The sequence below is a fragment of the Chelmon rostratus genome, chromosome 21, assembly GCF_017976325.1.
Source record: "Chelmon rostratus isolate fCheRos1 chromosome 21, fCheRos1.pri, whole genome shotgun sequence".
NCBI classification, from domain to species: Eukaryota; Metazoa; Chordata; class Actinopteri; order Chaetodontiformes; family Chaetodontidae; genus Chelmon; species Chelmon rostratus.
The window spans coordinates 11,239,939-11,265,401 of NC_055678.1; the positions used below are offsets into that span (position 1 = coordinate 11,239,939).

Below are 25,463 nucleotides of genomic sequence, written 5' to 3' on the forward strand. Positions count from 1 at the left end.
ACTGATGGACACATGAGGCTGATTTTACATCATAAGCGTTTGTGCTGGCTTGACAACATACTTAAACCATGTTAGAAGCATAAAAACAGTTAGACGCTGTCAAACTTTAGGAAGCTTCAGTGTGTAAGACAAAGGCAGGAATATTTTTTTTATTTGTCGAAATGACAAATGGCTTTCAGTGTTATTAGTTTAATCAGAACTGAAAAATTAATGCAACACCAGATTCCATTATCGCTCACGTGTGGCAACACATCAAGCGCACAGTCGCAAAAAGTGCCCCCTAAAATCATGAAAGCATCTAAATTGGATATCTTCTGTAAGCAATCTGATGCTTGAACACATCGCACACCGTACGACGAGCGATTTTTAAGCATGCAGATATCCTAAAGCATCCAGAGATGCTAAACATAACACTGCAGTCGTGATCAAAGTGATGCAAAAAATCCCACTGGATAGAAACATGAAGGTGCCCTGTCAAGATAATGTTTGCTCGGGTTAAATTATTTATACCTTGACAAACATCACTTGGTACCTTTTCCAAATACAGCATGCAAGTCAAATAAAGCAGTTCGTATTTGAGTAGTAATGCTGGTGTACTGAAGTACGTCTGATGCTGGTTTTAACACCTTCCTCAATGCTTTGATAGAACATCATAAAAAATTATCCCGGTTTGGTTTGAAAAAGTCGAAAAATAAACACTTGTTGTGCCCACTTGGTGGAATAATGCTTTTAATTGCTTCTCAGACAACAGCCCATGACGTCTTCTTCTGACACGCAGTGAACCGAACCAAGAGGAGACCTTTTCTTGTTTATAACAGGAAATTGACAAAACAGTGACAGCACGTCCAAAATAGACTTGTTCGATGCAGTGACCTCTGCCAGTTCTCACAAGGCAGCACGCAGCCAGATTGATTTTGGACAGAGATGAAGGGGGAAAGAGTTGGTGCAAGTGCCTACGAGTGAGATCCGATCAGATATCAAAATGCTCTCATTTCACTTTTACTCAGACGGTCACGCACGGTGTCCCTCTCGTTTATTTTGGACGACTGGTCCTTTATTACCCAACAACAGCTCACCGTGAACGGACAAAAAGACGTTTGCCCCCATATTGTAGCGTCTCTAAACTCAAAAGATACACTGATACAGGGCTTCATCTCCCTGTAGTCAACCTGTTGACTCTCTCAGTCTGGACTTTAAACCTAATACATCTGCAAACATGAGGAGGGTCCTTGACTGCAAGCTTAGCTTAATAAATGAGCACAATAATTAATAATAAACAGCAGCGGATGTATTTCCTGCGGCAACTGAAGAAGTTCAACCTGCAAAAGTTGATGATGGTGCATTTCTACACCACCATCATTAAGGCCATCCTCTCCTCCTCCATGGCCATCTGCTGCCTCTGCCATCATTTGCTCTGCTGAGAGGGCGATTGGCTGTACTCTGCCATCCCTCCAGGAGCTGTAAGTCTCCAGGACCCTGAGGCAAGAGGGTGAAATGATGGTGGACCCCCTCCCACCCGGGACAGAGACTTTTTGGAAACACTTCCCTCCAGCAGGAGGCTGGGGTCCATCAGGATTAAAACCTCGAGCCAGACAGTTTCTTTCTGACTGTAGGTGACCTCATCAACAAGACCCGGGACCCCCTACGACTGTTAACACATTACACTAACAAACCAACAGCCTCCACATCCGACTCACTGTGTTGCATTAATGCACTTTTCTTTGATTATGATCTCTGCACATTCCACATATTCTCTACACTTTATGAGCATTTGCACATCATTTTGCAAATTCCACCCTTTTCAAACAATGCACAGCTCTTTTCATAACAAAAAATATTTTACATATCTTTGTTATTGTATTTTTTCTTCTTCTATGATTTATTTCTCTGTCTTTCCTCTTAATATGTTTTTTTTTTCTTACGCATCAAGGCAAATTCCTTGCATGCAAAAACTTACTTGGCAGTAATCCTGACCCTGACAGAGTTTGCTGCAGCTTTCTTCTTTTTTGTTTGAAATTACACTTTCATGAACTTCATAAACAATGTGACCCCACATAATTGATTTTCTTTATTAAATGCACACTAATCACAGAGGAGGAGATGGAGATAAAGAGAAACAGACAAGTGAGGTTATTAAACCATTACAATAGAATTATTAAACTAGGCAGAATGGAAGGGGTTGAAAACAGGGTGTCAACTCATTTTAAGGCAACTTTGTACCTTCCTGCATGACTGTCAATTTAAGATTTTGCTACTGAGAATATTTTGCATCATACTTGAATTTTGTCGTAAGCACGCCGTTACATTTCCTGGAGCTTAGCCACACTTGTGTGCTAGCGCCAGTGTATTGTAAACACTGCACTTGCTTCAGCAGCTGGTCACTAGACTAGAAGTGCAATAAATAAAGACTTTTTCTTCTTAATTTATGGCTTATTTAACAGGGAATGTGCTGAATACATTATGTATTGCTCCACATATAGATATTTTCATCTGCGGTCCCGTGGCAGGGGGCCTCTGCTGAAGTGCAAGTTGAAAGATTTAACAGTAACAGACAGTTGCAGTGAATTAAAACATTACGGCTCAAAACAAACATCATTACAACTAAAATGACTGCACAATATACAGTCATCAGACACCTACTGTCACCACCATATATGACAGACGGATACTGTAATACAAGTCAAACAATTTAGCAGAATCAGAATTTGAGAAAAAAACACATCCATGACATCAGCGCAGTATTTAACACAGGCCAGAATATGAAATACAGCTGCTAAGACATATATTGCTGAGAATAATCAACTAACATTATTCTTCGTGAATTGTCCCTAATCGTGAGACTGTGTGTTGCCGGCTTATGTTTAATTCCCTGGTAATGTTCACTTCACAAGCACTGTGGCACACAATAGTAGGCCATGCTGTAAGCGCCAGTAACCAGGATGAAGTGCATTAGGGCTGAAGGCGCTTCTCCTCTGGTAGAACTTCAAAAAGTTTTATTCCTCCAGAGAGGAGAGGAAATGCACCCGACAGAGAGAGAGACGCTCACACAAAGGAAATGAGGAGGAGAGACAAAGGGAGGGAACAGGGAAAGGGAGAGAACAGAGAACGAGAGGGAGAGACATGGAAGAGAGTCGAAAAAGAGAGAGATTACGTTAGAAAAGAGGAAGAGAGAGCAAAGAGTGAGACTTTGTCCCAGGCAATACCAGCCAGCCAGCCAGCCAGACAGACAAAGAGAGAAACGCAGCGAGACAGAGACTCTGACCTGCACTTTAAAGGCCGCTGGTTTCATTGAACATCAACAACCTCTCACTGATGTATAGTGATCACAGGACGGGGAAGAAAATGAGAGCAGGGCACGGCTCGGATAGTAGGGAGGATACGAGAGGAACAATCTGAGGAAAACAGAAAGATTGAAAAGAAAGAGAAGGGCACTAGAGAAAAACAAGCGAATGAGAAGAGAAACTTTGGGGAAAAAAGAAAAAAAACTTTGACCTTAAAAACAGAGGAGAACATGTGTCTCTCTGTGTTAAAAATAGTGAAATAAAGAAGCAAAGTAAGGAAATTGAGCCGAAATGAGTGAGAGATGTTGACATGCTGTTTCAAGTCGCTCACTTCCTTGGTGTTTGTGATCAGCTGCCTGTCGTCGCACAGGACTGATAAGACCTTGTTACTGTAACTCTAACCGGCTGTGTTTGCATGTGTGCACAAAATGACAACAAATAGGAATACTGCCCTTGTACTGTCACAGTCAACATCTGTCTGTCTCTTTCTCTGCCAGTCTGTCTGTTTGGCTGTTTGTGTTGTGTTCCTGTCAGCGTGTCTGTCTTTCTGTCAGCGTCTCTCTGGCATCTTTCACAGCTCCTCCGCCGCCAAAACAAGACGAGAAATTTCCGTCTTTTATTTATTTCAGGCAGATGGCTGACAGCCTTATGCTGAGCGGCTCTCTATGTGTGGTTTATTGTCTCGCTCCCGGGTGCCTTGCCAGGACGCAGAGCAGCTGAACCGCGGATCTTAAAGGGCGGTTTGTAAAGGAGCTGTACAGCACCAACACAAAGGCAAAACTCGCAGTTTCACAGCACAGTTTCCGTATTTGCATGGCCAGGAGAGGCACGGGCCCGCCCCTGGAATCTGATTGGCCACCCCTGGTGCTCCCCCTATCAGAGTCAGACAGCGATAGGCAGTTGGCTTGTTAGGATCATGGATGGATTACTGAACGGGCACACTGGGCACAGGCCCCGGGCTCCTGGATCAGAGCCTCTGTATGAAGTGACATTTCTCGTTGGAAAGTCGATAAAATGACGACAAAGAGCCACAGAATAATCACAGAGAGACGTGAAACAAATACAAAGAGATGCAAAGCAACTAAAAAGAGACGCAAGATAAAAACAAAGGTGCAAACTGACTAAAAGGAGACGCAAAACAAAACTTTAAACGTGAGTCTCAATGTATTTTTACTCATTTTACAAATGATCACAGCAGTTTTTAAAGGGGGGCACTGTGCTCCAGTCTGACCCTTGACCCCGTTCAAACACTTCTAATCCAGTCCCTGCTTATTTTAGCCTTGTTTATAGGCTGATTGTGGGCTTTGACACACTGGATAAGGCAGTGGACGCCAGCAGTGTGTCAAATACAAGTACAAGTATCGGGCTAAGCATTTTAAATCAGTTTTGTGTGCTTTAATGTGACAAACAGCTTGCAGTACACTGTCAGAAGGAGGCAGATGCTGCATGTAGGTTAGAGCGAACAGTATCGGGGAATAAACATGTCACTGCCCACCTACATTTAGAATTATTCAATTATGTCAGTTCCATTTTGCGTACAGGTTTGCAGCATGCTGATTGGGGACAAAATCTACCCTACTTGGCGGTATCAGAGAGCACGAACACACACACTCACACACAAACATGGTTGTGTCGACCAGGCCGTCCAATAAGCTAATGGAGGGGCACTTTGCTCGCCTCGTTCTGCCAATCTCACAGTGACAGTCAGCACCTGTGAGTGTGAAGAGGCGGCATCCAAACCACTACAATTTCCCTGATTGCACACAAGCACCGAACAGAGGAAAACACAGAGAGCGCGGGAAAAGTGCAGAGAGAATGACAGTAAAAGAGAGTTTGGAAAGAACATAAATTATTAAAAGGGTTTTTCTTAAAAAGCCTCAGGTCTTCATGCTCAAGTTCTGGATTTTTTTTTTAAGACAGCAAATTCTTCAGCAGGAGTTTCTGACTAAAAAGAACAGATTGTGAAGCCGTATCAGAACAGTGAAACCTGAAGGCATCTGGTGACCACCAGCAGCTACACAAGCAAGCATGAGAACAAATGATATGTGAGCGAACGACCCAAATATAAGCCGAATACAAAAATTAGTCAATTTTGCCACACTCATAGAAGAATTAAATGTCACATCGCAGCAGCTTGTGTATTATTTAGGAAAATCCCACTTTTCCTATTATTGTATCTCATTGTTAAGTTCCCAGGTTGTTTTCTACTATATTGCTGGGTTGTTCATTTGCACTCGAGTAGCAATTTCAGTATTTTTCTACAGCACTTGAAAGCAGCATTAAAACTAGAATACAAAAGTTGCAGCAGGTTCGTGCAAACAAAACGGACACTTGCCGCAGTTACGTTAACTCAAGTGCTACCAAATAAATGAAGCAATTTGTGGGATTTGCTCGCATCTGCCTCAAAGGACTTTTATTCTCCAAATATAATCAGTCTGTTTTTGCCGAGCACATGGAAGGCACAAGAAAACAAAATTTGGCTGCGGAAATAGATGTATTGATCTGTTGTGCCACCACAGAAGCAAAAAGAAGGATATGAGCAATGCAGGACAAGTTTTGTGAACGCATGGCAAATTGGCAAAAGCCCAAAGCGAGCAGGGAGCCGGGGAAAAAACGGAGAGACGAAGGAAATAAAGGGAGAATGAGGAACTGAAGCAAACTCTGAAAAGAAAGTCAAAGAGAGAAAAGCAGACTGATGTCAAAATAAAAACAAACGAGGGACGGCTGGAGGAACACAGAGAGAGAGATTCAGTGAAAGAGAGAGCGCACATTACTTACCTGCTGTTCTAAGCCATTACGCAATAAAGCGCTAAAAAGCATTGAGGTGTAAATATATAAGTTTGGGTTTTACTCGCACATTTTTCAAAACTACCACAACAACACTGCTTTGTTTAATAGTCACGCCAATAAATAATTTAAATTCAAAGCCAGAGTGAGGAAGCGAGAGGGAGTCAAATTAACAGCGGGACACGGGGAGGAGGGGGAGGAGGGGGTGGAGGGGGTCTAGATGGAAGTTGGGTCAGTTGAGGACAATTTAGCAGCGTTTCCACTGTATTCGTTCCACTTAGAAGAATTGGCGTCTCATCCACCGAGTGCGCTTTGTCAAATCCTGGAAGGTCTCGCCTCATTTAAGGCCTTTTAATCATATTAATCCCTTTCAGCTCAATTCCGTTACTGTTGGAAATACGGTGGAGGGGAAACAGCTCCATTCCTGTCTGATTGGATGGCAGCTGTGTGGAAACTTTCAGTACAATTGAACTCGAGGTATCGAAATGAAAATCTCATGGAAATCAGGGCGTCTGTAGAGAGAGCGAGGGGGACAAATGTAAAATGAAGTCAAGGTACTCTATCTGCTGGTGTCTTCTCTGGAAATACCAGAAGCTATCTTTATCTACGCTATGTGGAGGGCGTTACGGGTGTTGAGCGTTGGTGTAGCGTGGTTTCTCCACTAGGTGGGGCTAAGGCCCTGTAAGTGCATCTGTATATTTTGGCCGTGAGCGAGCACCAAACAAAGCAAGAGTCTAGAACTTACGCGACAATGACATATCTGACCTAAATCGACAATTTACGTCCAGAAGTGTGCTTAATAATCATCATGTTTTTACGTTTTCTGCGTGTGAAAGGCAACCAGTGATAGTCGTCTTCAGTGCATGGCTGCAATGCAAGCAGCAACTGCTAATAGCAACTGCTAATAGCTTATTCTGCATACTTTTAATGGCATCAATTCTTTTTCAGCAGGTTGTTCATGTATATTAGCTATTGTTGCAACTAGCTGGTCTGACACCAGTGGGCGTGCGTCTGGTGGTTGATCAGGACCAGCCTGGTCAAATAGCCTTCTAGCTACTTAGCTAACATTGAAGAAAATAAGAAAAACATGCTGCTCGATGACGAATCAGGCCAAAATACTGTCAATTTTTACCAACATAATGCATCCTCAAGGTAATTTGGTAACAATTCTTGGCATAAAATGCTTCTGCCCGAGATCCAGTTATTTTCAGCCTGCTGTGTCAGCCAATCAGGGGCCACCTCCAGGAAAACCTGAATTACTACACCCACAGAGCTTGCTGTTGGGTGGAGAGAGGTAAGCCCTTCAGCACACACAGCCTGAAGGCAGCACTTTTTCATCAGCTATCGCATGTTGTTGCACTAATATATGATTTAGGTGGGCGTAATGACTGAAACACACACACACACACACATCAATAAAAAATGTTTCATTAATATGTGTATTTCATAATTGAAAGTGCAGGAGGGCCCTGGTGCTCAGGGCGTCCAGGTGCTGCACGCCCGCCTGCAGTTGGCTCAGGTAGACGTAATCCAGCCCCCTGCGCTGTTTGAACGCAGGCCTGTTGTCAGTCTGAATCACGCACTACACTCTCCCCTCTGACGCCGTAATCCCAGGTTTGCATCCCCAGCATTGGCCTTTTTAAAAATTTAACACTGAAGAAAAAAAGCAATCATAGACTAGTTAGGTGCTGGCTCACAGATAGACATCAAAGAAGAGGAGAGAAAGCCTCGTGCTTATAATCCTTTCATTTTAAAAAATTAAAAAATTCAAGTTTTGCCACATTTTGCCTTCTCTTATAAAATTAAACAAAGGCAACAATATTTTCCTAACATTAACTGCAAACACACCACAATGAAGATGCCACGCACTGCTATTACAGAACAACTCGACTGTAAAACACTGCTATTGAATGTAATCTGAGGTTTTCTAGTGTTATTGCAGAATTGTTCAGAATCAGCATTCTGTTTGATGAGTGGGCTGCATGCTGGCAGGTAACAGGAGCCCTGGCTTCCGAGTACGAGCGGGGAGAAAGCAACGCTCGCTTGAAAGAACGATATTAATAGCAGAAGCCGCGTGTTTGTCGAGAAATTTACATTTTGAGATTAAGCACACAAACTTCAATCAGCTGTTTGTATGAGCACTAGAGAGACAGATTTTCAAACAAAAACACAAATATCCAGACAGGAATGAAGAGGGAGCGCTTGCCGTGATGCACATATTTCAGGTCAATTTACGAATCAACACACGGGCATGAACACATCTTCCTTTTCACTCACTTCATGGTTAATGGACCAGCAGCACAGTTAAGCTTTGACGATCTATTTCCTGTCCTCCATTAAGCCCTGATGACTCATTTCCTGTCCTCTTCCTGAGCAGATCTCCCTGCCAGCAGGTGACACAACACCAGGAAGATCAATACGGGACACAATGGCGCATGCTCTATCTGCAGGGATGTGTGTGTGAAGGTGCATATATGTGTATGGGTGTGCATTCACATGTTGCCGTTCATACGTGCGGGAGTGAATAATGAGGCGCGCCCTCCGGTTAACATGGTGGAAGTAGGTGTTAACTATGACAGATTGTGCTGCCACTGGTGACCATGGTTGATCAGTCAGATAGCCTTCACCTCTCTGCTCCTCAATTATTTCACAGTCACATAATTGTACGGACGGCAATAAATCTCACATCTCATTTCATGCGCTTGATTTCACCTCTAATGTCGCGGCAGCTCCAGTTTCAATTTGTCTGATACTGTTTTCTGGAAAAACTCCAGCGAACAATGAGCGAGCTCGTAGCTGTCAGCTGTCACTGCTTTCACTCTCCGACAGGACACACACATGCACTCGCTGTTGTGCTGTCGAGTGTTACGTCTAATTGGGGAAATGTGGTCCAAAATCCGACATTTGGGAAAGTGGCTTCTACTCACAGGGGTTGTTACCAGTAGATCCCTTTCATTACCAAGTGTACAGTGTGTCTTCCACAGACAAAGTTGTGTTTTTACCAAAGGTGAAATTACAACAAGCAAACACAGGTGCAAATCTGCATCCAAATCTTAATTGTAGTGTGTTTGCAGGGTTGGGAAAGCTATCCAAAATCTCAATTTTAAACAATAGTAATGGTATCTTTGGCAGAAGAAATGCATTGAGAATGTTGCTGTTTTCCTTTTTTTTTCCACATTTTCCAATGAAAATTGCGTTTGATGAGTCTTTTTTGGACTAAATATTAGTATAGCAGTGGTTAGGTCTGTGAACATTAAGTAGAATGTTGAGGACGCTCGCACAAACAGTAAAATACAAGATGTAAAAAGCAAAAGTCATGACATGGAATTGCCATTTTGGTCTGAATTCATTAATTACAGGAGGGATTTTTCTTCTAGGCTTGCAAGGCCAATCTACACCTCGGGACATCAGTTCCTGCAAAGAGATTTAATTCTGTAAAACATCTCAGTGAACTACGGAGATCGTCTCTCATTTCAAAATGCGAACAACTATCTGAAGCTGAAGTTCTGATGATTCTGTACCCGTGCATCATGCCATTTGCCTGAAGTGTATTCAGAAGCTGATTTCTGGAGGGGTTAAGGAGACAACTATTTCCACAACTGCCACCATATTTCGCAGCTTGAGAATTGGGAGGAAACCAAAGACATCCAGCGAGTGGTGCATTTGTCCAGTCAGGTGTAAAAAGTTTTCATATTGCTGTCTCAGGGAAGGGAACTACTGTCAGTCATTTATTGTAGGGCCTACTCGGGATGGCATCTGTTCCAAGCAAATGTCTAGTGAGCCCTGACAGACCACGATGATGGAGAAACTGTGGGCTGGAGTTCTGAGGCGAGGGAAAATTCATCACTGTTCACATTGCTTTATATGTCATTATTGAAGAGGGCAATTTCACCTGGGTTTAGGTGTTTCCCACAAGGTTCTAATTTCAAATGTACCTAATTTCATGCAGTGCTGGAGCATAAAGCAATTTTGTATTGTGCTTTCATAAAGATGACTCACGAGAGACAGATTTAAAGAAAGCAAACGGGTGTAGCAGAGGCCAAGGTGTGAATCTTAGTTCCTAAAATAAAAAAATAAACTGGATCGACCAAATGAAAGAATGCAACTCCGTTTGTTAGACCCTCCCTGCCTGGTAAACACATCTTTCCACCCTCAGTATGGCAATGTGAACATGCTAGCATGCTCAAAATGGCAACGCAAACATGATGATGTTTAGCAAGCATAATCGTCGTAAATCAAACTTTGTGTGGTTACCATGAACGCCTGCACAAAGTGACGTGACAATTCTTTAAAACCTTGCTGAGATACTACCAGACCGACCAACCGACTCACTGACTGTCGCTGTCGTCGTACATGTTCGTCATATCGAAGCTCAAGCAAAAATTACTCAAGTGATTACTCAAGCTTCTACAAAGCCACAAAGACATTACAGGCTGTCTTTGCAGGCTGTGTACAACCCTCTATAACTGATTCTGATATGTGGAATAGCCCTGCAACACTCACACCAACGTCCCTTCTGGTCAATTGGGTAAAGGCAGGCATTAAAGTAACGGCCACATTCATAACGGGAATCAAACACTCGCATCACTAGCTACAATCAGCGCTCTCCATTCTCAGTGAACTCTCTCCATAGAAACCTGCCTCTGTCAGCCTTGTGAACTAATTCCTACCCTCACTATGCAGGCCTGACATACTGCCCTGGAACAGGCGTCCGGGCTCGCACGCAGCTCACAGCTGCCAACACCACTTAAATGTTGTCACCTGAGTTTGGCTGCAAATCTGCTGATCCAATGATCTGCAGGGCGCCGATCGGCACGCACATGGCCAGTGCACAAGGCTCCTCTTCGATGACTTCACTCATCATTTGATAAACCAATAAAGGGTAAATAAATCAACAAATGCACGTATTAATGATCTGATTAACAGCTCTTAAACCAGCCAGATGCAGCTGCTCCTGCAGCAAGACACTGAAGAAGAATTGTGAGAGTTTGCTTGATACTTTACATTTTGGGCTATTTTTTTTTCTTGACGAACAAGTAATCAACAACACATTAGCAACAAATCTGCTAACTAGAATGAATTGAAGAGATAAAAACATGTGTAGAGCCATGTTTGTCTCTGATTCTGACCTGACTCATCAAGGTCATGGACATTCTAAGAAATAGCAACAGAGAAAAACTTGCCCTCTTCAAAACACTTCAAAACTGACAGCTTTGTTAAATATTAATGACAGTGGGGAGAATGAAGAATGGATAGAGGGAGAAGATACTGGAAGAATAATTGATGAAGGAGTGAAAATAATTGGTCGTAAAGTTGCCTGTCTTTGAGTAGTAGTGGTTTCATGTTCTGGGGAAGGAGCAAGAGAAAACACTAAGGAGAGAAGACAGAGTGAAAGAAAGAGAGGAAGAACAACAGGAACAACAGGAGAGAATGAAGAGGAGGGAATATGATGACAAGAGAGATGGCTGTGTTTTCAATTTCCTTTCTAGCCTCTGCCCAGTCAGCATGTTAATCTTTACAAAAGCAACACTAACATATATCAACTGGCAAGATTTCCTGCACATCAAGGTTAAATTCTTACTGCCCTCAAAAGGAAAAAAAAAAACCTACTATGTTCTTATCCTATAAAGCACTATGTAAACAAAGTCAACATCGCCCTACTGTGACATGACACACAGCTGATGCTCACATCCAATTAAAATCCTGCTGCTTGTCTGGGCTTTAGCCTGATGTGCTGTTGTGAGCTACTTTTTTTTGTTTGCAAGAAAATTCTGAATGGGTGCCCGTTTGTTTATGCAAAATTAATTAAAATCCTTAAAGCATATGTTCGAACTGGGATGGAAGAAACACCTGCCGACTTTGTTATTAAAGGACAAAACTAAAGGTCTGCAGCATCGCTGGCAGCTCTGCCAGGCTGTACATACAGTGTAGCAGTGGTGCTTTGAGCTAAACGCTAACATCAGCATGCTAAAACGCTCGTAGTGACGAAGGTAAGCGTTTACTGTGTTAACCATCGCAGTTTTAGCGTGCTAAAATAATGACAGTTGCTAATTAGCACTAAATAGAGCTAGCGTGGCTAAAATCTTCACAATGCAGAAGCTGCACAGTTTCTTCAGGTGCCGTTTCCTAGTCAGGTTTTTTTTTTTTTGCAGGTGAACATTCAAGTCACAATAACTGATATTTATGGGACTTAAACGCTTTTCCCGTAAGGAGGGGATAAGTCTCATCAGCGGGCTCTGAGGTTTATCTGGCCCCCAAAGGCTGTTCAGTGACCCGGGAAAATCCTCAACCTCCATACGTGCATGAAATCCACACTTTTACCAGCTGAGCCCCTTCACATGCCGGGACAGTCTCCTCTCAGGCTCCACTACAGCGTCTGTATGGATCACTTCTGCTTGGGACTGTTGCTAGTTTTTGTTCCAAACCTTTTACTTTTAGCCCTTGTTGTGGTTTTACATGCCAGTTACACAGCCAGACTGTGTGACCTATATTTTCACAATACACTTATCATGCAGCAGTTTTGTGATTCTGAGTACTGGACCACACAGGATCTCTGGCAGGACCACATTGTCATGTCACACTGTAGGAAACAGTGAATCAGCCTGCAGCTCTTCTGTTGCACGTAGGATCATAACCACAGCGAGATCCTCTGATGAGTCATTATTATTATGGACTGTGGCATTGTCTTTAAAAATAGCCTCTCCTATCAACTTCTATCCTCATGTGCTACCTCACATTACATATTCAAAAGTTGTACCTCTGAGCTATTAATAATAAATGAGTCAGGCTAATTTTATTTTGAGTTTATATAACACCACTTCGGTCCGAGCGGCTGCACAACATCTACATTTTAAGCTCCAACTACCGTCTTTTTAAGTAGAAATGCTTCACAGCTTACATTAACATTAAGAAACAATAACATGATGGGGCCGACATCAGCAAGACACAAAGTTACAGTTAACAGCCGGCTAGCTTAGCTTAGCATACAATCTGCTATTGAAAAGGCAGAATTGTCCGTTCTACACTTTGTATGATATTTAACATGTAAATTAGTGAGCCTTAGAGGTGCTGGTAGGTGGTTTTGTAACTGTTAGAGAGGCTTTTTCAGTCTTAATTCTAAGCTAAGCTAATCAAGTGCTGGATGTAGCCTTATATATAGTGGACAGAGGTGAGAGTTGTACAGATCATTTGTTCTAACCCCCCCCCCCCCAGAAAGTGAAAAAGCATATCTCCCAAAATGTTGAAGGATTTATTTAACTGTTACTGAAACACTTGGTCTTCCACAAAGGGGAAAGCAGCAGGTTTTAAAAAGTACTCGGCAGTCAGAGAGTCCAGCATGTTGCAGAGCTGGCTAGACTTGTACAATCTTTCCCAAAAAGTAACTGAGAAAGTTAGTAAATCTGTGAGTGTGAAACTATTTTAAGCCTCCAGTGATCCAGTTTTAACTTTTCTGGAACAAAATTTTGTTGCTGAGAAATATTTAGCCAACTAGACTGCTCAGTGTGGAGGGAGAGAGAGTGAAAGAAAGGCGGGAGAGAAGGGGGTGGTGGTGGTGGTGGTGGGTGGAGAGATGGTGGAATCAGTTTGATGCCGAGAGCGGTGCGTTGACCCTGATTAAACGCCTCCCCTAACTCACTGGGACCACTGATAAGACCGATGCACTCTGGGCAATGTGCGTGTTATGTGTGTGTATGTTCAGGAGCCAGAACAGGCGATAAGGTGTGTCTGCACATGTGCATGAACAAGGTTTGTGTGTGTGTGTGTGTGTGTGTGTGTGTGTGTGTGTGTGTGTGTCCCAACACCAATTCTCCTGTGTAAACATGCTGACCTGGCACAACACCAGTAGACACTTTGAAGTTGGCAATAGCCACTGTAATCTCCCTCCCGCTCGCTCTCCCTCGCACACACGCACACACACACACTGAGCCAGAGGCGAGACTTAACACTGGCAACCTTCTGTGGCTTAGCATGTGGCCGCTAACACACACACTCTTGCACACACACACACACACCCTTCCATTGTCACAGACAGCAGCATCCTCTCTCTTGTGCAGAGAGATAAAACATTAAATTCTCTCAAACACAAACACTGACTCTCACATAATTTCTTTTCTTTTTTTGTTTATACCACCTATAATGGAAATTTCTGCTGACGGTTACATGTGAGTGTGTGTTCTTGCTGAAAGTGCCTACCACCCTGCAGCCTCCGAGCATCCCAGGTCTTAAATCAGACACGCTGGCTTCCTGGCACAATCATCTGTGACTCTCCAAATGCACCAAATTCTCTGATAGTCAGACTTTACACACGGTTTATGTGAACGCGGCCACTTCGAGACACATAATGTGAGCCGTACGGCCGTAAGGCGTAACATACCTAATCAACAGGTGACACTTTGCTTTTGTGTGTCACATCTGTGACATTTGTGTGCTGTGCGTGTGTGCAGCCCATCGCCAAACAGCATGGGCTGCACGTCTGAGGGTTAACCTTGGAAGGCGACGCACGCTTGATGAATTATAAGGATTTTCAGGCTACCTTGTGCTTAACAGTAAAAGGGAATATTTCTCATGCCCAAAGAACGTGTCTAAAGGCTTGACTTACCAAAAATACAACATGTTAAAATATTAACACAAGACATAAGAATAGGATGATCTGTTCGCCACACACGCTAAGACCGCTGTGTTGATGTATATGTGTGTGCATGCAATGGTGGGCAGAGATACCATCAGGTTAAAAGCAGGCAGGGGGTCCAATGGTCTACAGCTCTAAGGGAGCTGTCCTGTGTTCTTTTCTTTTTGATTTCATTTAGCATTTTAATCAGCTCGCCATGCAGTCGCCATTGCGCCTATCTAACCATGAGGCACTGGACAGCCAATCAACAGAGAGGACACAAAACAAGATGAGTGACAGTCGCAAACGAAGCAGTGATGGGATGCATTTTAACAAAATAAAGGCAGCGTGTAGAGGGTGGATTCAAAGAAGCACATTCACAGACAAAGCACAGGGGTTTTTGTAGTGTTTGCAGTGCAGATCACTGGCGTTAGATCTGGCAATATGAGCAATTTAGTGCAGCTAAACCTTGTCCACTCAGGTGAAATTAAGGAATAAAGACAGGAACGGAGCCAAACGTTCCGGCTATGTTAGCAAACTTCAGACCCAGCAGACACGGAAACAGTATTAGTTTGGAGTTGTGTTGCTGGAGATTTGTCAAATTTAAGTCCAATCTTTACTCTCCTTTCAGCTTTGTTTTGGCCTCATTTGCTGCAAAATGCTTTGCTATGCTCGCCAGCTAGTTGCTAACTTTGTCTGTCTGCCTTTCAGTTTTTAGAGCTTTTTCAATGAAAACAGCTGCCTGCCGTGGCTGGAAATGAGAAGTCCGAAAATAACAAGTAGCTGATGCCGGAATGCTCGACAGAACTGAGCAGAGCTGCACCGTCTGTGGATAATTCTCTGTGGGTTTCACCTTCCACATTACATGCACTCATTTGACCTATTGTTCATACAAAAATATTGATTAGAGCAGCTTTAAATTGAACTTTTTCAGTGCTTTGAGCACCAATAATGACATTCTACTCAGCTTCATTGCAATGTAGTGGCAGCAGAAATCTCAGTGACGCTAGATGCTAGAAAATGTATTCAGGCAGAGCTCAATAACTTAATTAATAATTATATTAAGGTACACATACTCACCATTAACTAGCTGCTTATTAGCATGCATGTTAGTAGCATATTGGCTCATTATTAGTCATTATAAGGCTATTATTAATGCCTTATTCTGCATGACCATATTCTACAACTACTAGGTCATTAACTAAGAGTTTCCCCCAATAACCTCCTAAAAACTGCTTATTGATAGCAAGTAAGGAAGTTGTTGCACATGAATTATGATCTCAATAGCCCTAACCCCCAACAATAAAAAGTTCTTTATTTTGACTAATAAAGAGCCAAAATGCTACTAATATCCATGCTAATAAGCAGCTTCTGTTCCTAACATGCAGCTCATACAGAGAAATGAAAGCCATTATTCATGCACCCTGTAACACACCGTTATCAGTTGGTCTGCTGAAAAATAGCAAAACACATTTCTGACCCTAAATAACCACTGCTGCTGTGTTGATGGTTTCCAGAGCGGTGGCATAAAAGGAGGCTGCCTTAGGTGGCTGCAGCATGGGTGAAAGCCTGCTACTTCATTACCTCATTGCCCACTGGTTATGTCCCACTTTCACATTCCCAGCCACACTAAAGAGATTGCCATTGCACCAACTGTTGTTGGCCATGTATCATTAGCTCAATACGTCAAATTGACTAAGCATCCACAGTGGAGACGGTGCGTCTACATGGCAAACATAGCACCATGTTATCATATGGCTCACTGACTAATTCTTTCTTATTTGGGTCCAGGATTGAAGAGGTTTAGGAGCCCCTGATCAGATAGAAAGCTACTTAGGGTATTAAACTGGGGCAGGGGGTTCTCAGAACTTTTACCACACAGGATTAAAATTGAGTTCATTTAATCTCACCCTGGGACTCAAACACACTAGTAAACTTCTCCTTGTACAGGGCCCCACCACAAACAACCAAAAACTAATTTTCAACCCACTTTCAGAAACTACAGGTCTAGGAAAATGAAATCCAGGGTGGGGTGAGGTATAAACTGGAAAGTTAGCGTGTTGTTGATTTCATGCAGTGTTTATTTCTTGTATTAAGTCAATTTAACTTTTAGAACTTCATTGTGTCTTATTGTGCCTGCTAGAATGATATAAAGTAGTTACTCACTGTAAACAATTCAATAAAATGTGTGATGCTCTTCAAAGTTAATAAACAGAATAAAAATTTGGTCACAAAGGAAAAAAGTTGGGCAGCTCTTGCTAATTTGCGTCTTTGTTTCTCCTGCCTGGGTTGCCAGATATGCAGATTCCAGCCAGTGTTTTGGCCAGCAGGCAGATAATCTTGTTAGGAACAATTAACTCGGTTGTATTGTTGAACGTAAACTGAATCCCTCACACAGAAGCATTCAAAACAGCAGCTGGCACCGCAACCAAAAAACTCCAACAAAATGTCAATGAGGATCAACACTCCTGCATCGAAGCTGGAACACAAAGTCATCCAAACCTTCACCCGGTATGTGAAGGAATGGAATATCTCAGAATAAAGCAAATAAACTAAACTCTTTTTCTCCAGTGGCACAGATGGTGTAAGTCATCTCTGTGTTTATTGCTGAGAAGAAATTAAACAAACGTATCGGATGCCAGAGAAGACTGGCATCCCATATGTTAAGTAATTTCAAGAGTTTTGTGATTTGTTTGTAGTTGATATTTCACAGTTATAAACAAAAAATGCTTCATAGCCTGATTGCAGTGTTTTTAGACTCAGTATATTTACTTTAAAACCTGCAGTTACTGATTTTTTTTTTTGGCCACTAAGTTTTTGTCCATTAAGTTGATTGCGAACGGTTGCTTATTTAGCTTTTAAGGAGCAACATTATCATTCATTTGGTGTCATATTTGTTGTTACTTTTAGCTCTGTTTTTGGTCTCTACCAACTCCTGAGGGATGTATCATGCTCTTCAGCTGCTAAATGCTCCACTATGTTCACCAGCTAGTCGCTAACTGTCTGTCTGGGGTAGTGTGCAGTGTGTTTTTAGAGCTTTTCCACTGGAAACACCTGCTGTGGCTAAAAATGACGCTATGCATCAGGGGTGAACCAGAACTGTAAAGTTGCAGCCCGGCAGCTAAAAAATTAGCCGAAACTCGATAAAAAGCTGCATAAAACTGGAGGGGGGCTGGGGATTGCGACAATTCTATGCAGGTTTATCACGAGGAGTGACCCCTGTTACACTGTCACATTATTGCTTGTTCTAGTAAAAATATCCGTTATTGCCACTTCAATTTTTTTTAAGCCAAAAAAAGTAAATTGATGCATTTATATATGATCAGGTATTTCTCCACCTGATTTTTTTTCCTTTGATATAGCATTTATAGAATGTCACAATAGTACTATTACGACTACTTCTGCTACTACTATGATAATAATGATAATAAGAGTTACTCTTTATCTTATTATTACTGTTGGGAAATGAAAACGTAGAAACAAGAGTCTAGCAGCTATGTAGGGCTTTGAGCTGTACAAATTGTGAGGAAAAAACATGTTTAATCATGTTTCCTAATGTTCCAGAGAGACAGGAGACAATGACATGAGACATTTATGTATGTATAATGTAGTCATTTCAAGGATCTCTAGCAGTAGCAATAACACAGAGATAAAAACAGACTAGAAGACATCTTCTCCCTCATTTCACTCCTTCATCATCGACGCAGGTAGCACAATGCTGGAGCGACACACAGCTATTGTTGCTTGTACCTCTGTGAGAAGAACAGCGCTCTAAATGAGTTGAAGCCATAAACAGCTGTGTTAGCAGTCTACAAAAAGAACTGCGAACCTGCCGTTGGTGTGTCAAATAAAAGCAGTTCACGATGCGTTTCAGAGGAAAGCAGGCTAATATGACCTGAAAAATCACGTGTTTGATTTTCACCACGCGGTCTTTCATCCGACAGGAACACTTACACTATGTTCATAAACCCACAGAATATGTTTTTAGTTGCAAAGCAGCTAGTGCTGTTCACAGACGCCTGACTAACTCAATAAGACATGTCCATGACAGCTTGTTGCAGGCATTAAGACAAATAAACACCTCCCAGCACAGGTATAAAACCGCTGTGTGAAAAGGTTGGAAGAAGCATTCAAAACTATGAGCTTAGTTGAACAAGAAGAGCAAAATTACAGTAATGTAATTGGGGCGTGTTCAGATATGCACACAGGAGAAACCACAGTAAAAATGCATCCCAATACACTGTATGAAAGGAGGCGGGCAGTACATTCACAAAAACTCCTGCAAGAAGAATAAGATCAGACAGACAACATATGCTGTTGTCTGCACTGTCCACTTGTACCCTCAGACAGACACTGAAGAACTCAGCCATAGCCTGCTATCCGTCAGGAATACGAATACTTAGCCTTGCTCACATGAGTGTGGCTAATTCAATATGACATCTTTCTAATAGGTAGCGTGGCCACCGGGAGGAAGGGACCAAGCACAGGGAGAGTACAGATATCAGAGGTGGGGAGGAAGTAAATGTAAATAAAGCTATAACGAGGGCTTTAAATCTTGAGTATGGTGGGATCTGTTGGTAAAATCAGGAGGCAGTAAAAGAGGAGGCCCCCTGGACTCATCCTTCGATAATTTGCTAGCCTTGCTGATTAGGATAAAACAAGGCCATCACAAAACAATCTGCAGCAATAATGTGTGGAAATAGACTATTACAGCACCACCAAATTATTAAGCTGTGCTGCTGTCTGAGCTAGTTATTGCTATCATGTTCAAAGAGTTGTGACACAGGGACAGAAACAGTCAACAACAGTCCTGTTTGATTTTATGAAATGCATCCATGCAATAGTTAGCATCTCGGTCGATGGGAATTATGAACTACAGAACCTGACTGAGCGTCATTGCTTAATTCAACTTCATTTGTCATGAACTTAAATGTTAAAATGCTAAAAATAAAAAAAAAATCAGAGTCAACCTTCACTTATTAAAGGTGCCATGAAATGAAACCCGAGTTTGTGATTACTCTGTCTCAGAAGGTGTTTTTAAAGCTGTATAATTACTAGTCATTAACACAGTAGATACAAAATTCTATTACATCAATTGTGATACTGAGAGTGAAAAAATATTTTTAGCCAATGCAACCAAGTTAAAAAACAACAACAAAAAAAAAACATTTTGCCAAATTGTGACCTGAACCTGACTCCACATTCAAAGTTGGAGAAACATGCTTTGGACATCGCTGTTAAACTCAGAAATCCTTCCCCATCTGAATTGGACAGATCAAACAGTCAAACTCCAGGCCATTACTTCCATGAACACAGGCACAGGTCATGCAAGGTCAAGCTGTTTCTATGAGGAGGCTTTTACTGAACCATTGGGGATTCTGAGCTCTCCTTCAATCGAAACTATGGTCGAGGTGTTATCTTCAGATATGGGGGGGGAGTTATTTCACTGCTGTCTGTGTACAACCCCAAGTGATGGTAGGCTCTGGCTAGTTATTGAGCTCTGCCGATTACCCTGTTTGGCCCCAGTCAGGAAGCAGCATCACTGCAGTCAGAAAATGCAAGCCACATTGTACATATTTATAAACTAATCCTGGAACATTTGGTGTAGCATTAATGATCAAATTGTCTTATTTCAACCAACACCTGAATGGAGCGATGCTATTAGCTAGCATATTACAGGCTACCTGGGCCAGATGGTGGTAGCTAGCTTCAGTGGCCCAAACGGATTTTGATTAATCATATTCTTAAGAGTCATTTATATCAAACACCTTTTTATTGCATCTTATTTGTGAAATACATCTTGGCACCATTGGACATATGTTGTATTGATTTTGTAATTGCTCAAAACCTTAACATTTTAATGCATTTTTAATAGCCTGGGTTGGTGTCAGGGTCATTTTCTGCATATATGCACACTATATACTGGAGAAAAACTGCAGGAAAAATACCTGTAAAATTTGGATCTCCAAGGAGACACGACCTTAAATACATCCTGATGCTCTCATAGTATTAATAATTCTTGCATTTATTTCTAAATAAAAGATACTAGAAAAACAAAGCATTTAGTGATTAAAGCAGTGTTTCCTCACTGTGAACCCTGGGACCCAGATAAGCAGGGTTTAACCAACCAGGTAGCTCATTTAGCATCAAATGTGTGAACCATGACAGCAGGGCGTTTGCCCCAGATTGAGAACTAGTGGAATAAGACACAATATACAGCATTATTTCACTTTTGCCACACTTTAACATAATAATCTCTCACTCTCTTTTTGCACACAACTCTCTGCAGGTCTTACTTGGCATTTTTCAGCGTGTATAGGAGTTTTTGTGTCGTAATTTGTAATCCAGGCTGCTGCGACACGACACACTTTACATGTGTATTTCAGGGATTTACAGGACAGAGGGTGATTTGTACTGCTTTAGGACAAACAGCCCTAAAACAAAACATTTGTACACAAAATGATTAAAATAGTTGTCAGTGCTGCTGGATTACCACACTGTAAGAAAAAAAACAAACATTTTTTCAGAAAGTCTAAAGATGTCCTGTGAGTACTGAATGGTATTGGCTAATATAGTGCCAAGTCAGAAACTTTCAGTCAGTGCGAGACTGATTGGAGGACACGGTGAAAAAGATCTAATTAAATGTGATATGTTTTGCTGATTGAATTGGCATTTTAGGTGATTTTATCCAAGCTTTTGTACAATCAGTGCAAGGGTCAAATATGATCCGTGACTAACATTAGGGAGTGCAAAAATCAAAACCAGAATGTTGGGACAAAAAGAAGCAAATGAACGAGGTTTGGTAAAGGCACGTTTCTTCTCCACTAATAATTCACTAACTAAATAAATATATATATTTTACTACAGTGCAACATCTCATCACAGACGATCTCCCATTCAAAAGGCAAAGACGAAGCAACAGTTATTTAAACCGAAGTCCGGGTGCCTCTGTCATCCAGCGTGAATAACAGGATTTGACATGGTGACGAGTGGACGGGTCCCAGGTTCACAAGATACATTCTGTCTGTCTGCCCCTCTCCACACACACACACAGAGATTCATGTTTTCACCACTTACTTTGCACATTAAATGTACTTACAGTAATTTCCTGAAGACTTAACCATAAGCACTACTTGCCTAACCTCAACCCAAGTCTTCACCCTAAAATGTCATGATTTATGGGGACTTGCATTTGGTCCCCATCAGGAAGGCGGTCCCCACAATGTGTCTGTGTAAACAGATTTATGCCAGAGAGAGAGAGAGAGAGAGAGAGAGAGAGAGAGAGAGAGAGAGAGAGAGAGAGAAATGTCTGTACTTCTATCCTTTGTGAGGACCCTCATTCACATAATGCATTCCCTAGCCCCTTACCCTAATCCTAACCTAACCCTTTAAACCAAACTTTAACCCGAAAAACAGCTTTTTGAAGGTTTATCTGTGAGGACCGGCCAAAATGTCCTCATTTTCCAAAAATGTCCTCAGTCCTGAGGTCTAAATCTTAAAACTGGGTCTCACAAAGATAGCTGCAAAAACACAAACACACACCCACGTATGTACATGAGATCACACACAATCTCACCCTCACACCACAAAACACACGTAGTAGAGCAAAGCCACGTAAGATAATGGGGAGTCTCACTTGGACACTCAAACACACACACCCCCACCCCCCCACCCCCCCCCCACACACCCACACACCCACCCACACACACACACACACACACACACACACACACACACACACACACACACACACAGACACACACCAGCAGCAACAACAGCAGCAGCAATATTTAGTCATGTGTTTGTCACTGCTGGTTCTTTTGCACTAAACAGCTCTATCTGTGTGTACAATCCACTTTCACACATGACTGAGCAAAGCTTCACATTACATAAGGGTTCACATGTTGACACCCAGAGCATGATAAAGTTCATAATAAAGGTGAGCTGTTGTAAGAGCATCATAACAACAAAAAAACCCTCACTTTACTGTGCAGCACCCACTCTTCTGGTCACCTTTGACTTCATCCCCTCACTATCTGCTCTGCATTGAGGAGGCGACAGCTTGCAGTAATTCAAGGTAATCGGATGACTCTCTCTCTCTTTATAATCCGAGGCACACAGGCTTCTGGTGAGGCAGCCTGCTTTGGACGGGACCACCGTGAGACCCTTAGACAGCATGCATGTACTGTACTCCAGCTCATAGGGACTTGTTGAAAACACACTCCACTCTGGGTATTTTAGATGAGCTGGGGGATCAATTACTGTGGAGTGTGGGGGCAGTAAATTGCAGCTCAATTACAGACTTTATTCCACGTTACATAATTGATTTTGGCCCATCACACCACGGCCACCAGAACTTCAGTTTATCCACATTTGAAAAATCCCACACTGTAAGGTGCGCACTGTAGTAAAGCCAGGACGTTGCGGGTTGCATAAAAAAGGGACTTAAATTCAGGTTTAATCGACCCGCATCATCATGATCACTGTCCATCACTGGAGACAAATAGCCGGAGAAGATCTGAGATCAATTAAAGCACGACGTCTTGCATATAAATGTGCTGAGTTGTCTCGAATTAATTCAAGTCGGCGTCTATTTACTAAAGCAGCAGCAGCAGCGGCAGCGGCGGCAGTAATCCTCCTCAGCCGGCTTCAGCACCACGGACAGCGGATTCTCCCATCCACCCGAGGAGGGGGCTCTGCTCCAACTGTTCAAACTACTGTGGTCGATACTGTCATACAGAAAGCGAGCAGAGTTTTCCAAATGTGTCAGCAGCTATAGCCTGTCCTCTGTCCTTTGTCTCTATTTTAGCAACATTTTTTTTCCACATGCAAACTTCAACCAAAAACAACATGGACCTCGCAGGGGAATATGAACTGTGCAGCCCGGTAACAGCCTAGAAATAAGACAACCGGCAGCAGGAAGGCGAAATGCAATAAAAAAACGACGCCTTCAGGTCAGTAAACTCACCACGCGCGCACAGTGCGAGTCAGAGTAAAGGTGTTTCAGGAAATAACGCACGTTCAGAGGGGAGATGTCGCACGACTTACCTCGTTGTCCTCGCTGAAGCCATATGTTTAACACACAAATCTACTTTTCCACACACTGTTGCCGTCTCTGGGCCGCGTTGAGACACAGCCCGAAGACAAGATCCAGGAAATAGCATCCACACAACTCATCCACCCGCCGGCTACAGACAGAGCCCACTTTTTTTTCTCTTTTTTTTTTTTTTTGGAAGGGTGGGGGGGCTAAGAAACACCGCCGTCCGCGCCTTGAAGACGAGGGAAAAAAATGAGTTTGTTTTCAAGTCACACACACACACTCTCTCTCTCACACACACACAAGCACAGAAGATCGGACTGTTGTGGCTCTTATGCAGTGAAAAAAAATAGTCTCCTTCTTCTCTGGTCCTCTTTTAGTTTGAGTCTCCTGTGTGGGACTTACAAGGTAACTACGAGCTCTGTAGGAGAGAGACAGAGTAACACTACACCTCCTCTAGTATCCCCCCCCCGTCTCAACCAAAGACAGAGAGGGAGAGAGGGAGAAGGGGGGAGGGATAAAGAGACTACAGCGACATTAGCTGGAGAGAGAAAGAGAGAGAGACAGAGAGAGAGAGAGAGAGAGAGAGAGGCGATGCAGAGTGAGAGGGGCGGTTTTTGTCGGAAGGCAGCCGCGCATTTACCGCAGGAGCGGCAGCGATCATCGGTGCGCCACCGTAATCTAATTATGTCCGCGGCAAAAGGCGCACGGATTAGCGGCTGCCTGCTCCTCTCTGCTCCCCTCTGCTCCTCTCCATGGCGGAGCTCGCACTCACAGCCAGCGAGGAAAAAGTTAGCAGATCCTCACGCGTCTCACCTCCAATTAAAGCAGCGGCACATTTTCTCTTCTTGGCTTTCTTTCGCATTAAAAAAAGACCTAATTATCGGAGTGTGTTTTCCTTAAATGTTTCAGACTTGGACACAGTGCAATTCACACTCGGATTTCATGCTTCTTTAACTGTTCCTGTATGCTTATTCCACCTCTGAAGTTATTGTAAGGTGTGTTTCCGAGAGAAGCAACCAGTCAGACTCTTTCCCTTTTCCCTGCAATGCCTGAAATGTCTCGGTTACTTCACATTTCCTCCACTGCCCCGAAGTCAACATGCAACCGTGGCACTGCTGGTAGAAGGCAGAAGCAATATGATCCTGGAAGTATCAATACTCATTATGCAAAATAGACCCAATCAGAGTGTGTAATATTGTGTATTTACATATACTGTGTACATTATTTTACGATAACTGAGTAAGTGGCATTTTAGATGTTGTCTTATGTGGAAGTGGAGCTGACATTACACTGTCAGGCAGTTAAATCTACAGCATACTATTTTATTATACTATGTTAAATGTTAATCTGTAAGGTAGCAATAGGTAACTACAGGTGTAAAATTAATGTGGTAGAGTGAAGTACAGTATTTTCCTCTGAAATTTTGGTGAAGTACATGTATTACACAGCAGAAAAAGTAATCTTCTTCTTTGTCAAAGCCTGGTGCCTACATTAACCACAATTAAACATGACCGCTAACAGTTTAATCAGAGATTTCAGGTGTTCCAATGCAAGTAGCGGCTAATGTAGCATCAAGCCTGTAGCCTCAAGCAGAGATGACGAGCGGGCTTCAGATATGTGCTATGCTCTCGCTCAGCACCCCCAGACCTTTCTAATTTTCAGATGTGTAGTCCTCAACACCAACTGACTCCGACTCGAGTGACATCACTTGAGGCAATTTATCTGACTTTACACAGCTTTTTTCTCA

At 42.6% G+C, this 25,463-nt stretch overlaps 1 protein-coding gene across 1 annotated transcript in view; it reads right to left on the bottom strand.

The window, feature by feature from the left end:
- LOC121624435 (protocadherin-15-like) overlaps window positions 1-23,845 on the bottom strand; it is a 181,265-nt gene extending 157,420 nt beyond the window's left edge. Inside the window, exon 1 of the mRNA XM_041962063.1 lies at window positions 23,725-23,845. The gene's annotated coding sequence lies outside the window, so the exon portion shown is untranslated. The remainder of the gene's footprint in view (window positions 1-23,724) is intronic.
- Between the last annotated feature and the right edge of the window lie 1,618 nt (window positions 23,846-25,463).